We start from the raw sequence: 12,281 nt of genomic DNA on the forward strand, positions 1-12,281 counted from the left end.
GCCTCTGGATGCTGATGACTGGCTCCGTGACATCACCTATGAGATGGAGTCTGCTGATGTAGCCCCTGCCAGCTATGTCACCTTTGCTTCCTTCTTCCTGAAGGGACCCGCAGCTCAATGGTGGGACAGCCACAGGCGTACTATGCCAGCTGGAACAATCATCACCTGGCCAGACTTCCAAGCTGCTTTCCGTGCCCGCTTCATTCCTCAGGGAGTCATGGACCGGAAGAAGCGAGAGTTCCGCAACCTCACCCAGGGCAACAAAACTGTTGAAGCTTATCAGCGGGAGTTTCTGGACTTGTCTCGCTATGCTGAAGAGGACATTGCAACTGATGCACGCAGACAGGAGAAGTTCCGTGACGGCCTTCGAGCTAACATCAAGCTCGCACTTCTAGTGCATGACTTTACTGATTTCGCCACCTTGGTGAACAAGGCCATCAATGTCGAAACTGGTCTGCAGGAATACCAGAGCTCTCACAGGCGCAACCGTGCCACGGGCTCATCTTCGGGCCCGCCCTCGCAGAAGCGTAAGATATGGATTCCCAACAGCATGTACCAGCCAACTGCACCTGCCCCAAGGCAGACCTATGCTGCACCTCGTCTGCCTCCTCCACCAACTAGGTAGCCAAGGCTTCCAACTCCACCACCCCAAGCTCCTGTTCCCACTCCCAATAATGGTATGTGCTACAAGTGTGGTTAACCAGGTCACCGTGCTAGGGATTGCAATCAGAATCGGAATCAACTGGCCCTTCCCGCGGCTGGTCGTGGAAGCAACCAGCCCCGCAGCAACAATGCCAAGTCTTATGGTCGTGTTCATGCCAACCACGTTGATTTGAACGAAGCTCAAGACCAGCCTGCTACTGTGATGGGTACACTCCTCGTAAATTCAGTACCAGCATCCGTTTTATTTGATACAGGTGCATCGCATTCATTCATGTCAGAAGATTTTGCATGCTTGCACGACATTAAATGTGAGGACATGAACGCTTCGCTATTAGTGCACACCCCTGTGGGCCAATGCCGGACCTCCATGATTTGCAATAACGTCCCCGTTGAAATCGAAGGACTGGAATTCCTTGTCTCTCCCATCGTACTGAAGTCCTGTAGCATTGATCTCATTCTGGGAATGAATTGGTTAAAAGCGCATACTGCTTCTATCGTTTGCGCCACCAAGACCGTCCATCTGCTAGACCCTTCTGATGAAATAATAAGCTACAATGCTCGTCTGGTTCAGAATGCCGAGGTAAGGCTCTATGCATTGAATGCATTGAACGCTGCACCACTCGAGGGCATTGAAAACATTCCCGTCGTTCGCGAATTCCAAGACGTCTTTCTTGAAGAACTTCCAGGGATTCCCCATGCTAGAGCCGTCGAGTTCGTCATCGACTTGAAACTAGGCACCACTCCTATAGCCAAGCGACCCTACAAGATGTCGCCGCATGAACTCCTTGAGCTTAAGGAGGAAATCGACAAATCTCTTCGAAGTGGTTTCATTCGCCCAAGTTGCTCTCCTTGGGGAGCACCTTCTCTCTTTGTCAAGAAGAAGGATGGGACAAACCGACTGGTACAAGACTACCGTCCTATTAACCAAGCTACCATTCAGAACAAATATCCTCTTCCTCGGATCAATGATTTGTATGATCAACTGGCTGGTTCATCAGTGTTCTCTAAACTCGACTTGAGGTTGGGTTACCACCAGATCCGCGTTCGTGAAGAGGATATCCCAAAGACCGCCTTTGTGACTCGATATGGTTCATACGAGTACACTATCATGTCATTCGGCTTAACCAATGCTCCAGCCACCTTCTCTCGCCTGATGAACTATATATTCATGGATTACCTTGACAAGTTTGTCGTGGTTTATCTGGATGATATCCTGGTATTTTCCAAGAACGAAGAAGCGCATGCTGAACATCTTCGTCTTGTGCTAGAAAAGCTACAGGAACACCAACTATATGCCAAGTTCTCCAAATGTGAATTCTGGCTACCTGAAGTAACCTATCTTGGGCATGTCATCTCTAAGGATGGCATTGCCGTTAACCCTGAACGAGTTCAGGCTATTCTCGATTAGACTCCTCCGAAGAATGTCAAGCAAGTCAGAAATTTTCTCGGTCTCGCCAGCTATTGCCGTCGATTCGTCGAGAACTTCTCCAAGATCGCCAGGCCTCTGACTAACCTGTTGCATAAGGGCGTAAAGTTCCAGTGGACAGATAAATGTCAGGAAAGTTTCTAGGCACTCAAAGACAAGTTGACTTCTGCTCCAGTGCTTGCTCCACCTGATACTAAGAAGGACTTCGTCATTTACTGCGACGCTTCCTGTCAAGGATTAGGCTATGTCCTAATGCAAGACCGCAAAGTGATTGCATATGCCTCCCGTCAATTGCGCCCTCACGAAGAGAACTACCCAGTTCACGACCTCGAGTTTGTTGCTGTCATTCATGCACTAAAGCAGTGGCGACATTACCTTCTCGATAATCGTTGCGAGATCTTCACTGACCACCAAAGTCTGAAGTATCTGTTTACTCAGCCAGATCTGAACCTCCGTCAGCAGAGATGGATGGAGATTGTAGCAGACTTTGACTTGGGTATTTCCTATACACCAGGCAAGGCTAATGTAATGGCAGATGCCTTGAGCCGCAAGTCTTACTGCAACCACCTCCAGGTTCACAAAGTTTAGCCCTCGCTTGTTGAAGAATTCAGAAAGCTGAACCTCCATATTGTTCCTCCGGGTGCACTCACTCCCCCCCTAAGGAGTTTCGCAAGATGAACCTCCGTGTTGTTTCCCAGGGTTCCCTCAATACCCTGGTTGTCGAACCAGATCTCTTGGACTCCATCAAGACAATACAGGGATATGACTCTGAAGCCCACAAGATTAAGCGCTACCTCGCAGAAGAAAAGCCCTCATTCTTCACTATTGCTGATGATGGCGCTTTGTACTTCAAAGGCCGCCTAGTGGTGCCGTGTAAGGAGAAAAACCTGGATATGACTCAGAAAGTTATGAAAGAAGCTCATGATACGCCTCTATGTATCCATCCTGGTAGTACAAAGATGTACCAAGACATCCGTCAGAGATTCTGGTGGTCTAATATGAAGCAAGACATTGCTCGTTATGTTGCTGAGTGTGACGTTTGCCGTCGTATCAAAGCAGAACATCAAAGGCCTACTGGAACTCTGCAACCAATCTCTATTCCTGAATGAAAATGGGACCATGTCGAGATGGACTTCGTCACTGGATTTCCCAAATCGCAGAAAGGTAATGATGCTATTCTTGTCGTCATTGACCGACTTTCTAAAGTTGCACATTTTCTGGCGGTCAAAGAAACGATCACTGCTAGTCAGCTTGCAACTCTCTACATGTCCAGAATTGTTTCACTTCACGGTATTCAACTTGTTATCAGTTCGGACCATGACAGCTTATTCACTTCAAGATTCTGGGCAAGTTTCCAAGAAGCTATGGGAACTCATCTATCATTCAGTACTGCGTTTCATCCTCAGTCGCAAGGGCAAGTTGAACGTGTCAACCAAGTTCTCGAAGACATGCTTCGAGCTTGTGTTATTTCCTTCGGCAAGAAATGGGAGGAATCTCTCCCATATGCTGAGTTCTCTTATAATAATAGCTATCAAGCTAGTCTGAAGATGGCCCCCTTCGAAGTGTTATATGGACGAAAGTGCCGAACCCCTCTGAACTGGTCAGAAACTGGGGAATGTCCACTCTTTGGTCCGGATATTATTCAACATGCCGAAGAACAAGTCCGCATTATTCGCGAGAATCTCAAGACTGCTCAGTTGCGTCAGAAGAGTCAGTACGACCGTAAACATAAAGACATGGTCTATCAACCTGGCGAAAAGGCTTATCTTCGAGTTACACCAATGAAGGGTGCTCACCGCTTCGGGATCAAGGGCAAGCTAGCTCCTCGCTATATTGGCCCATTCACTATTCTGGAAAGGCGTGGAAAAGTGGCATATCAACTTACAGGCTTGCAATTTTCCAATCCAACTCTCTTGAGAATGTCATTGGCATATTTTTCCTGTGACAGAAGTATACCATCTTTCACCTGCTTAACTTCTATACAAAGAAAGTAATGAAGATCTCCCAAATCCTTAAGAGCAAACTCCATCTTTAAATCCTTAAGCAAACAAGTGGTAGCATCTAGACTTGAACTAGCAACAATTATATCATCAACATATACAAGAACGAATATAGTGACATTGCCCTTGTTGTAGAGAAATAATGAGGTATCAGCTTTTGATGGTGTAAACCCAAGTTCTTGTAATTGAGTGCTCAACCTTGAGTACCAGGCTTTTGGGGCCTATTTCAGACCATATAAAGCTTTATCTAACTTGCAAATATAATGAGGTGTGCTAATATTCTCATAACCTGGTGGTTGCCGCATAAAAACCTCTTCTTCCAGAACACCAAGAAGAAACGCGTTCTGAACATCTAGTTGCCTTAGGCTCCACCCTCTCGAAACAGCAATAGACAGTACAAGTCGAATGGTAGCTGCCTTAACAACCGGACTGAAGGTATCTTCATAATCAATACCAAACCTCTGTTTAAAACCTTTTGCAACTAATCTAGCTTTGTATCTGTCTATGCTTCCATCAGACTTTCTTTTAATCTTATACACCCATTTGCAATCTATGACATTTTTTCCTTTTTCCAGTGGTACTAAACACCATGTTTTATTTTTTATGAGTGCCTCATATTCATTATCCATGGCTTCTTTCCAATCTTTACTAGCAAGTGCATCATGCAAATGTGTTGGTTCTCCCATACTAGTAAGAAAAGCACGTTTAATTTTATCATACCTTATAGTGCCATCTGTATACTCCTTTGCTTTGAGAATACCGGACTGGGATCGAGTATGGCGACGTGGAAGGTCTTGCGCAGGAGCTGGTACACAAACCTGTGTAGTCGTGGGCGCAGAAGATCCTGGTGTACCTGGTTCTGTAGCAGAATTTGTGGCCACAGAAAATCCCGCCGCACCTTGCACAGAAACTGCCTGCTGATCCAACGCACCTGAGATCTGCCTCGAACCCGCTGTTCCATCGAGAGAACGCGACAAGACGCCCGCGCCAGGTCCCACGCTCGTGGCTTGCGACGAGACGCCAAGCCAGGCCCCACGCTCGCGGCTCGGTCGGCCGTTGGCCCGTCTCGCGCGGCTGGGGCGCCCGATGATTGGCGAGGGCTCACGCTGATTAGGCTGGCGGGCTCGTACGGCTGGGGCTGTCGGCCACCGCTGCACCCGGTGCATGCAGCGCGCTGGGATCCGCCTCGGATCGCGCGGTTGCCTCGCCTACCACAGAAATATCTTCGTTGGATCCAGTGCCGAGACTGTCGCTCGGATCAGCCTGGGATCCCATGCAGATTTTGTCCATATTCCCTTGCATAAAATGACGTCCAGAAACTGCACACTTATCATCAAAATTAAAAATTTCTTTGGAACTAGTCAAATGATCAGCACTATTTAACTCGCCCCCATGATCTGAACTAGGGATATAATCAGAAAGAAGTGCAATTTCTGCACGAAGTAAAGCTCCAGCATTAGGATGAAGTTTTGCAAAAGGGAATATTGTTTCATCAAAAACAACGTCTTGAGAAATATCTATGCGACCAGTAGAAATCTCAAGACACGTGTACCCTTTATGAAGATTACTATAGCCAAGGAAAACACACTGAGTGGAACGAAACTCAAGCTTATGATGATTATATGGATGAAGATTGGGATAACAAGCACATCCAAAGATTCTTAGAGAATTGTAATCGGGTTTATGATGAAACAATTTTTCCAAGGGACTAATGTTGCCAATAACTTTAGTAGGGAGACGATTGATAAGATAGGTTGCAGCAATAAAGGCTTCATCCCAATATTTTAGAGGCATGGATGCATGAGTTAGAAGAGATAGGCCTACTTCAACAATATGACGATGTTTACGCTCAGCCAAACCATTCTGTTGGTGGGCATGAGGACAAGAGACATGATGAGCAATACAAATATTGCGAAAGAAAGAGTTGAGTTTCTCATACTCCCCTCACCAGTCACTCTGGACTGCAAGAATCTTTCTGTCAAATTGACGTTCAATGAATTTTTGGAATTCTTGGAAAATAGAAAGAACTTTTGATTTAAACTTAAGCAAATATATCGAAGTAAATTTGCTAAAGTCGTCAATAAAACTGACATAATATTTTTTTCCTGCCAAAAGAATCTCTTGCATGACCCCATACATCACTAAAAATAAGTTCCAACGGAGCATGAGACACACTATTTGACTTAGGATAAGTGAGTTGGTGACTCTTTGCACATTGACAAGCATCACACACAGACTCAATGTTTGAACTAGATGACAATGGAAGATTGTCTGTATTTATAACTTGCTTAACTATGACCGAAGAAGGATGTCCTAATCTTTGATGCCATCTCGCCAAGGAGGGCTTGACAACAGAGTAAACTTGATGACGACGCTTTCGACTAAATGCTCCGGATGTGATGGGGTACAAGCCTCCAATGCATCTACCGTGATGAAGGAGCTCCCTCGTTGCCCGATCCTTTATGAAAAATACGTGGGATGTGTTTCAAAGAAGACATTATTATCAGCAGTTAAACGAGACATAGATGCAAGGTTCTTGTCGGCTTGTGGAACATGAAGAACATCCTTTAGAACGAGATCACGTTTAAGATTAGGGGAATTAATAGATGCTTGACCAATATGACTAATATCCATACCTCCACTGCTTGCGGTGTGAATCTGATCATTGCCGTAGTACTTATCCCTCATGGCAAGTTTCTCAAGTTCGTTGGTGACGTGATCAGTGGCTCCTGAGTCGGCGTACCAGATGGTACCATCTCCTCCTTGCTCCCGAATCGCAGCTGCAACAAGACGAGCATCGGGAACGTAGTCCTCATCATAACGGTGCCAACAATCCATGACCTCATGGCCTGCCTTTTGCAGAGTTGACAGCGAACACGTCCTTGGGAGGAGGATCTAGAGGGGGCGTGGTTGTTGTTGTAGCTGCCCCCTCCAGAACGAGAGGAGGAAGGAGTGTTGTTGTATCTGCCTCCGCTTGGACGCGCCCCTTGGCCATTGCCACGGCCACGCCCGCCGCCGCTGTTCCCGCGGCCGCGCCCATGAGCAGACCTGCGACCTCGCGAGGCAGCGTTGGCGGAAGACTGCCGTATGTTGGTTCTGTGAAGAAGATTGAGACGCGCATCAAAGCTTAACAGTTGTTTGTACAACTCTTAGACGGTGACAGGCTCCACCCGCGCAGCAAGGGCCGACACGACCGGGTTGTAGTCGAGGTCAAGGCCGGCCAGAACCTGTGAAACAATTTCCCCGCTTTGCATCGCCATTCCAGTACAAGCGATCTCATTTGTCAGCGATTTGATCTTGGCTAGGTACTCTGACATCGTCAAGTTTCCTTTTTTCAGATTGGTGAGCTCAATCCTTGTGTTTATGGCTTGAGCTTGATTTTGGGCAGCAAACATGGCATGGATCGCTGCCCATACCTCTGCCGGCCTCTAAAGGGTGACCACCTGCGCAAGGATCTCGCGAGACAAGGAACCCATCAGAAAATCTTGGACTTGCTGTTGTTGTGCATACCAGAGGACGCGGGCGTAGTTCGCAATCTGCTCCTCTTTCCCATCATTGGTGATGGTGAGTGTCTCCGGTGGCGCTTGGCTCTCCGGATCAAGGTGGTGGCCCATTTGCGCGCCCTTGATTTGGGGCAGCACAATAGCCTTCCACATGAGGTAGTTTTGCCTCGTGAGCTTCTCCTGGGGTGGGGGTCCGATGGACATGGGATATGACGAGCTGGAGGAGGAAGGGGCGAAGGTGGAGGTTGATGAAACGGATGCGGTGATGGCACTCATGGTGCTGGATTGGGTGGAGGCGGAGGTCATGGCGAAAGTGGCGATGGGGTTCGGAAGTTTACGATGGGGTTGAATTAGATGCGATCCTCTTTCGATCTCTGGGAAGAAGATGCTCTGATTACCATGTAAAATAATTTGGGAAGCGTAGAACCCTTTTCTCGGGCCGCAATTTTATTTATACAAGTGATGCCGTGGCTTACAAGAAGACCGATCAAGAGTTTGATCGAGAGTTTACAGAGAAGGTCGGTAACGAGAGGAAGAAACAGAAGAAGAGATAGAACAGGTTTCCAGGAGTTTAAACCTCTAGTCCTATCCTATTACAATGTATTTCAACAGTATGTGCTTCCTTCGGCTTAGTTCGATGGGCTTGTTTCTGTATCATATGTGGCATGTTTCTGTTGTATACGCAATATGCTTCCAACTATCCCACATGTTTTCTTCATTCAGTAGATGACTTCGGCAATGCTTTGGCACTATTTTGTTCCTGCTTCAACATATCAAACTATGCTTCTATGGCTCATTGGGACAAAAAATGCATCAGTTGGAACCAATCTATTTTTTTTGCTAAAGCAATTGGAAGCAATCTACGTTCTTGCTTCAGTAATTATGCCCATTTGTATTGAAAGCAATCTCATTGGCCATGGAAGCAAAATATATTTCTTTGAAAGCAAATTATATTCTCTGTTGACACTTTGGAAGCAATGTATTTCTTTTATTTTGGCATGAAGGGTGGACATGGTAGTCAGAGTGGACGTGGTAGCCGGAGTGGCTAGCTACAGTGGGGGCTCTGGGGCTGTCGAGCCTAGTAGATTTTCTTTTCTTTGCAAACAATACATTTTTCTTTTTGATGGGTAATACCTTGGAAGCAAGTGTCTAGTTAATGAAAACAACATCATGAAGATTCTGAAACATATGGAATAGTTTCTGTTTTGATGGAAGCATGTGTGGAACAGTTCTCTATTTGCCTAGTTGTGGAAGAAAGATTGTGATGCTTCTTGAAATAATTTTATTTCTTGATGAAGCCGGTTTCGAAGCGATCCTCTAGTCATCTAGTCGGCTGATGCATCGCAATGCTTATGAAACAAAATATCACGTTGGTTACACAGGGCATAAATTTCAAATACATCGAAGCAGATTTCACCAATGATAGAAGCAAATTCTTCAATGAACGGAAACGTAATTAGTGGCCAACATAAGCTCGTGATTTGCAGAAGATGTTTAAGGTAGTTTACCCAGGCTAGTTTTAAGGGGCCAGCAGCCACATCAGATCAATCAGATCAGATGTTATCATAGGGCTCAGGACTAGTCTCATGGGAAGCAAGGCATCAGTAGTCTGATGCCTAGTGTTTCCCAGTTAGTCCTTGTACAATGGTGGGTGTTTATGCCAGCTGCTTACAGAAAAAAAGACTAGCGTTGCCTCGCAAATAAACGTGGTCTCGCAATGTAGAGGCGCTAGTCAGAGGTGCTTCGGTTGTGTTAACGTTGGTGTAGCTCTCTCCAACGTTGGGATGCTACACAACTAAAATAACGCTCGCAGCCCAGATCCTCCACTAAAATAATGCTCACTCGCTCAGCTCCCTCCTCACGCTATCCTCTCATCGCCTTCTATATCCCGACCACACACAATACTCCCAAAATCACGCCGACGGCAACTCCGTAACAGCACCGATTTTGAAGCACACCTCCGCCCCCTTCCTCTGCCGCTCCCATGGCGCGGCTTCCTCCTCAAGCTGCCCGGCGCTGCTTCGCCGGTGGCGCAGCCGCAGGAGTCCAACGGGCGGGGGTCCAGGCGGTGCTCGACGATGCAGCCGGCGTTGGGGAGGAGTCGCGTCAGGTAACGCCAGAGGTGAAGGACCTAGTCCAGGTGATTCTCGACGAGCCGTGTGCATAGGGGAGCAGGATATGTCTTCTACCTGAGGTGAGTATGTGTGGTTCGTTGATTCGTTCTTCCGGCAGGGATGTGACTGCTGGCTGCTGCCAGGTGTGGAGGGAAGACGAGAAGGGTGTGGAGGGCGAGGTCGCTGCCGGAGCTCTGCCGGACTGAGGTTGATTTGGTGTTGCATTTTCAGCTAGTAGCTCGATTTGTGCATCTGCGTCTGCCACATGGAGAGGCTTCCCTTGCTGCTGTTGTTTCCCAACGTGTTCTGATTCTTGATCTTTGTTCGGCCTAAACATCAATATTTATTCTATCCTATTTGCTATCCTTTCAGGTCTGGGGATGGGGTTGTTGGATGAAGGGAGGAGGAGCTGGCAAAGGGCTGCAGGGTGAGTACTTGATCCTCTGCTATATATTTCAGTGTGGTGAAAAAACTAGATTTCTGGACCATATAGTTGATTATTTGATCATTCGTAGATTATATAGTTTTCCCTGCCTGCTTGTACTTAGTTGCCATGTCATATGTTGCATACTTTAGATCATCTGTTCATGTTCATCTCATCAGAAGCTACTGGAGCTTTTACTACAGGCTAGGATTTGTGAAGTGACATGTCTCATTGATTTGATCTGATACATACAGCTGGTCTAATTTATTCGGACATGTAGACAAAAGAACAAGGTGATTTTGCTTATCTCATCTATCACTTGGCAAAAATAAAACATCGATGTTCACTGAAACGAGCTGTCACCAGAAGTACACGTATCCAAAAGAAATAGAAAAAAATGGTATCATTAACTGAACTACTGATTCAACCTTATTTCAACCTACAATCGCCTAAAATGATATCAAATTATGCATCATTGTCTTATCACTAGGAAGTTGATCCAGTTCCAGTGGGGCTCATTCCTTAGCATATTGCATGAGTTCAGATCTTTGAAGGACTTGTTTGTTTCTGACTTGTACAGATCAAGTGCTCTAGACACTAATTCATCACTGGATCTGCCATTAATGTACAAATCTCTCACCCTACGCCACATGCTAACAAATAGGACAATTCTATGATTCAGCTTATACCAGTGTCGCTTGCATTGGATTGTCTGCCTCCGTCGTTCATGAAGACTATTTTCGTTGAAATCGTCGGTGATTTGGTTCCACAAATCCTCTAAATTTTCATAGATAGCCTGAATTGAGTTGTTTAAGCATGCAAAGATCTGCATGTTGGACATACTACAGTAATTAAGAACAATTTTAGAAACCAATCATTGTAGATAGTGAAAACAACCTCTTACCAGTTGTACATCTTCTTCTTCAGTCCATTGCAAGTGTATGCTTCCGTTCACAATTGCACCTTCAAGATTCATTTTCTTGGATGAAAGTGGGTTATGCGTGTACTGGTTAAATGCCATGATATTCATAGAGTGTTGACAACTAGTATCTCAACCACCACGGTTGTTATGTTGCATGTGCATGGACTTATTCCATAGGTGATCTAGTTAGGCAATTGAATTGGTCCCTGGACATATAGCAAGACATTTCATGGATGTTATCTTGCATGTGCATGGACTTATCCCCTGGGTGGAAGCATGCAAGTGGTGATATAGACCATTTCAGCCATGATCGAGATAATAGCATTCTACATGATAGATTGAAACAACGAAAAATATCTTTAGTTTGTTTCTTCAAATAACTTATTTTAGAGACAAATCAAAGCTTTAAAAGGAAACACATTACACAAATATGACATAACTAAACTATAAATTTAAAACTCTTGCATCATATAGCTAATTGTTGTGCCGGTCCTGCTGAGATTTATCCCAAATATGTTGAATTAGATCACGCTTGAGACGTCGGTGAGTGGCTCTATCACAAAAAGAATTATTCCTCTCCAGTAAATTGGCGAAACCATCAATAGGACCATTCTCGTGATGTACCGGTGCTACGGGATGTCGTCCATAGTCATAATTATAGTCATGGGCACCACTATAGTTACCTCTTTCATCCTCTACTATCATGTTATACAGTATAATGCACGCATACATGATGTTGGCAAGGGTAGAGCGATGCCAATAATTGGCTGCATAACGTAGAATTGCAAATCGAGCTTGTAAAATCCCAAAAGCTCTTTCCACATCCTTTCTAGCTCCTTCTTGCTTCTTACTATATAATATGTTCTTCTCACTTTGGCCTAGAGGAATATTTTTCACAAATGTCGCCCATGTTGGGGAACGTAGCAGAATCTTAAAATTTTCTACGCATCACCAAGATCAATCTATGGAGTCATCTAGCAACGAGAGAGAGGAGTGCATCTACATACCCTTGTAGATCGCGAGCGGAAGCGTTCAAGAGAACGGGGTTGATGGAGTCGTACTCGTCGTGATCCAAATCACCGATGACCGAGCGCCGAACGGACGGCACCTCCGCGTTCAACACACGTACGGTTGGGGAAGACGTCTCCTCCTTCTTGATCCAGCAAGGGGGAAGGAAAGGTTGATGGAGATCCAGCAGCACGACGGCGTGGTGGTGGAAGCAGCGGGGA

The 12,281-nt window shown here is 45.8% G+C and overlaps 1 long non-coding RNA gene across 1 annotated transcript; it reads left to right on the forward strand.

Annotated features, from left to right (window-relative positions):
- The first annotated feature begins 9,303 nt into the window (after positions 1–9,303).
- LOC123181278 (uncharacterized) lies at positions 9,304–11,477 on the forward strand. Its single transcript, XR_006491614.1, has 2 exons — positions 9,304–9,786; positions 9,850–11,477. It is a non-coding gene; the product is annotated as an uncharacterized lncRNA (long non-coding RNA).
- The last annotated feature ends 804 nt before the right edge of the window (positions 11,478–12,281 follow it).

Source organism: Triticum aestivum, chromosome 1D (assembly GCF_018294505.1).
Source record: "Triticum aestivum cultivar Chinese Spring chromosome 1D, IWGSC CS RefSeq v2.1, whole genome shotgun sequence".
NCBI classification, from domain to species: Eukaryota; Viridiplantae; Streptophyta; class Magnoliopsida; order Poales; family Poaceae; genus Triticum; species Triticum aestivum.